The sequence below is a fragment of the Amphiura filiformis genome, chromosome 2 (assembly GCF_039555335.1).
Source record: "Amphiura filiformis chromosome 2, Afil_fr2py, whole genome shotgun sequence".
Taxonomy (NCBI): domain Eukaryota; kingdom Metazoa; phylum Echinodermata; class Ophiuroidea; order Amphilepidida; family Amphiuridae; genus Amphiura; species Amphiura filiformis.
Window position 1 is genome coordinate 36051954 of NC_092629.1, and position 5456 is coordinate 36057409.

Below are 5456 nucleotides of genomic sequence, written 5' to 3' on the forward strand. Positions count from 1 at the left end.
GACAGCCACATAGCTATCCGCATCAACTTTTAACTAAATCATGTAGGGTTGAGTGTAAGTTCAGACCTGCCAACTGTCCCTCATTTTGAGGGACTGTCCCTCATTTGGGGTTTACCAAAGTGAAAATGAGGGACAGTCCGGTTTTCTGACAATTTCAGTGATGGCAAATTTAAATGTAAGAACAACAGAAAATGATGAAAATATCTCTTTAAAATTTGCTATAGCATTCTCTTTAGTCTATTGTGATAAATTCAGACCTGCAAAACCTTCTCTGAATTCTGAAAGTATTGCACACCTTAGCCTTTGAATTTGTTGGTACCTGGTTTGTGTATATGTAGAAGGTTTTGGTCTCAATGTCCCTCATTCTGACTTAGGTAGGTTGGCAGGTCTGTAAGTTGTATACTCTTGAGGTAGTCATGGTAGTGGGTGTAATGTAGACAAATGACTGTGTTTGTGGTATTTCTGTTTGTCTTAGCCATCTGCATTCCACATTTGATAATGTTCTTGTACATAAATAAGAGAGAACATGGTTGTGGAAAAAGGTCTAGACAAAAATGTAAGCATAGAGAAAATCTTGCAAGGACCGATCAGGGTACATGCATCCACAACCATGCCCATTGCAGTACTGTTGCAGGCAGCGGCATAGCTGGGATTTTTTTTCAGGGGGCAAGCCTGTATGGGGCGGGGCCCAAATCCACCAAATTTCCCTGCACTTGGAGGGGGAGGGGCGGGGCCCAAATAGACAATTTTTGCCAGGCTTATTGATAATAATCGTATGGTATTGCATATCGTATGGATTCTCCATCTCTCTGCCCCTCTTCTCCCTCTCTCCCCCTCTCTCTCCTCTCTTTTTTCCTCTTTCTCCCTCCTTTTTCCTCTTTTTTCCTTGCACTAGGGGGCGGGGGCCCAAATAGGCAAATTTTGTCAGGGGGGCAATTTCCCCCCTGCCCCCCCCCTGGTAGCTACGCCACTGGTTGCAGGGAATTAAAAATGGACCAAAGAAGAGGGTTATGTATGAAGTTGATTGGTTACTTACTTAAATGTACAACTTACTTACTTACTTAAACGATTTCCGTCCAAGAAGATTTTGATGAAGCCAAGAAAAATGAGTCATTTGTCTCCCTAAACTCAATGATATCAGTTGAGGGCGCTGTGAATTTGCAGACTCCATATAATTTACAAACCCATCAGTGCATTCACATACTCGTAATAGTTTTGTTTCAGGGTGCATACATTTAGTTGCTTATATTGTTGTACTACAACAATTGCGTGTGCTACAACAACATCATCTTTAAAAAAACAATAAACTAAGTTGTGCTGCAACTTTTTTTGGATAATTCTGCTTTATTGAGGCATGCTGTTGTGTAAAATGAATGCACAGATACCCAGGGTATGTGAATTGACAGTGTTCCAAAACTGATATGGACAGTAGTAAAATTTCTTTGTATTTTGATATGTTCTGCAACACACACAAAAAAAACAATTTATTGGAAACTTCAATAGGATGGCGAAGTGATGTAATAATCGGATTTATTACCATGGCAATAGGTGGAAACAATTTTTGAATACATCGCAGGTTGCACTCATCACCTGTGTAAATATGCAATCATAGATTGAATACAATACCGGTCTTTTCAAAGATACAAATCTTACAGGTGTGAGTGATCAGCAAACATGTGTATGATATGGTTCAATGGTACTACATGTAGTGTAGCGCGGTATATTCAAATTTCGTTTTCGCCTATTGCTATGGTAGTTACTCCAATTATTGCATAACCTCGCCAGATTATATAGGATGCCAGGATTTTCAATGCAATGGAATATTCCATTTGAACTATCTCATATCCCGTGAAAGATTTAAGAAAAGTCTTCCACAGAGAGATTTTTTTTCAGATGGAATTGGCCAGGGTTATAAGTTTTCAGCACAGTTCTTCAGCGGTCTGCCAATTTCGTGCAGTTTATGGCATATACAAAAATGAGGTTCTGATTGGCTAATCGAATCATCACGTCATCATCACATTCGCTGGTCGAGCTGCATAGCATCGTGTGACCTAGTTCTTTTTATGCAATTATCTAATAGAGCAGACTATACCACTGAAGTAATTTGCTGAATAGTATAATTATTTTGTAGTAGGGTGACTTTGTTATCAGAGGGGTGGGATTTCTGGAATGACCTATCCTGTGTACATATGTATAATACATGTAGTCAATTAAGCCAGGTCTTTCTAATGAAGTTATGTATGTAAAAGCGGCATTGTGTAAGGCCGTATACAAATATAGGGCCCCTTGTACATTCTGAAGGGCATTTGGCTCTTATTTCTAGATCTGAATGTAGGGAATGGTCTAGCTACCAGACTGAGAAGGGTGCTGTATATGTAGCTGCTTCCTTGTATATGAGGACTGCAAAAAAAGTAATGCAGCCGTTATTAATATGCGTTTTTAGAACTATCAATTGTATTCAAAAAGTTTAGACATTTAACAAAGGATTATGTATAATTACATGCATTTTGATACCCCCATTTGTCCAATGTCATTCAATTTTAACAACATAGTAGTGCGGTTAAAGAAAAATACCCGAATTTAAAAGTTAGTTTCAGCAATCAATGGTTATTATGCAATATTCGTAGCACGTACAGCCTGCCATTATCTTCACGCCGACTTCAAATCAATACTTTTAAATTCTGATATTTTATTGAACAAAATTGGACAAATGGAATATGAAAATGTGTGTAAATACACCATCCTTTGGCCTATGGCAAAACTTTTTGAATACAATTGATAGTTCTGAAGCTATAGGCATATTTATAACGGCAGCAGTACTTTATGTGCAGTCCTTAGTTCTTTTTATCATGGCTGGATAAAAGAGGATGGGCTGTATAGTTGTTCTAAATGTATCTTTCATTATGTGGGGTATGAACGTTTGGACAGTATTTATTGTGGGACATTAGAGCACGTCAAACATATCGAATTGCATTCTGAATAATGAAGAATGTCCTGGTATCAAATAATTTTGATTTTTGAAATTCCCAATGTAATACACATTTTATTGCAAATGATAAAAATTGATATTTTTGATATTTAACAGTACTCAAGTAAACTTTATAAATCTGATAATATGTACTTCAAGGGTATGTAGGTGGGATGAAAAGCCGACGATCAATTGAAAATTTTGACCTTTCGTATTGAAGATATGGATTTTTTCCCAAAACACCAAAACAATTTAAATGTCTTTTGGAAAAAAATCCATATCTTCAATATGAAAGGTCAAAATTTTCAATTGATCGTCGGCTTTTCCTCCCAGCTACATACACTTTAAGAATATATCATTAGAATTATAAAATTTACTTCGAGGACTGTTATATATCAAAAATGTGAATTGTGAAAAATATCAAATTTTAATAATTTGTCATAAAATTTGTATTATATCGTGAATTTCAAAAAATGAAAATTATTTGATATCAGAAAGACATTCTTCGTATTGCTAACTGGATCACACACTTTGGAATTGGTAGTACATGCCATAGACTTTGTGTTGCGATCATTTCGATTGTGGTGGCATGGTGATAATCGGATTACACGTAACACTTCGCTGGCGAATAGCAATAACTGTTTGAACTGACTGAACCCCAAGAAGGTATAGAAGTCTAGTTTACGTTATGGTCAAATTTTGGACAGGCACATTTGGTGAAAATGATGGGCACTTGTCAATCAAGCTAAAATGTTCATATATCTCGCACTGACAGTTGCTATTATTAAGTCAAGCTCATTCATGAATGACTTCATCAAGATGTTCTGATACTGAAAACAAGTTGTCAATGTTATGAAATTTTCTCAAGTTCTAAAACTTGGTAGCTTTAAAACAGAGAGACTCGGTCTGCAAATTGTTGCAGCTCTGTAAGAAACATCTTTGATGCGTGATTCACTTTTGTACTTGTTTAATCCTTACAAGAAATAAACTCCAGATGGAACGCAGTTCTGTTACTCTTCATAACTTTTATTGCTTTGTTTGATACGCAATAAGATTGCTACACATAATACTGTTAAAGTGGAAAATTTCGCACAATTAAGAGTTTTGCTGGTTTTTAACTCTCCCTGTATTTTATATTCATGATTTTAAGCTTTCTTATACAAGATACACAAAAGAAACATTTTTGTGTGTTATTAGTTTAGTGGTACCGTATTCATTCCAATAAGCGCCCATGCCCCAATAAGCGCCCACCCAAAATGACTTTGTTAAGTGCCCTGGGCGCATATTGGAACGAATACGGTAATTGTTTGGGCTGCAAAATTTCCACTTCTACAGTAATCCCAAACCAGAGAAGATATGTTACCCTTCCCATAATCCTTTGCAACATAATACATCACCTCATTACATCAAATGACACTCCCATTACTTTGTAACCACATCACATAATTTAATCATCAAAAATACAGCACATTAATACATAGTGTTATTATAATAACAAGTCTTTGTAAGGCACATGTGGTTTTACTGTTTATTTATAGTCATGGAAAAGTAAAAGGACTATTCAAGTTGAAATCCATAAACCCCTATGGAAGACATGACCTTAATCTTCCACACAGGGAGTGTGAATTTTAAATGGGGTTGCCTGAATGGATGACTCCCATTTGAAATCTACACCCTCTCTGTGAGGAATTAAGGTCCTGTCTTCCATAGGGGTTATATGGATCTCAACTAGAATAGCCCAATGCGCTGGGGGATGAAATTGTTTGAACTGTTTTCATTCCTCGATCCCCAGATCTAAAAAAAAATATATAGATTGTTTTCTTTCATACATTACTTTTCCAGTGACTTTACAGGCATGTTTTGTTATATTTCAGAATTTGGTTTTTGTGCATAAGCTTATTTTGAATAGAAAAGTAAAGTCAATAAGTTTGCACTTCTTTAAATAACACGGCTATTAAAAGCGTTACTGTTTCATAATATAAACACATCACGTCAAGTAATTACACCTTCATTTCAAGATAACTCAAAATGTATGCATCCAAATTTCAAACTGAAATAGAAAAAACAAAACCAGTTTTGTTCTGCAAATTTTGATGTCTTAATAGTCCAATATTTCCTGCCAAGGTTACTTTGTATGAAACAGATGCCAATTCAAAGGTTGCACCTGAACCCATTGAAAATGTTGCTTTTCAAGCTGGAGTGTCTGGTCCTCACTGGTCACCATGAGTCATGGCTAGGGACAGGCGATTTTGCTGAAAAAATAGCAAATTGCGCTGAATTTTTTTTTCAGTGCAAATCATGTATCTCTAAATTGCGCGGAAAGAAAGTTCGCGCAAATCGCTTCTGTCCCTGGTCATGGCCAGTCATGTAGAGAATGTAATGGTACACTGACCGGATTAGCTTTTTGGTGCAACTTTTGAAATTGCATATTTTTCATTCAATGAGTCACCATGGTAACAAATTATGAGCTAGCCAGACAAATGAGGTA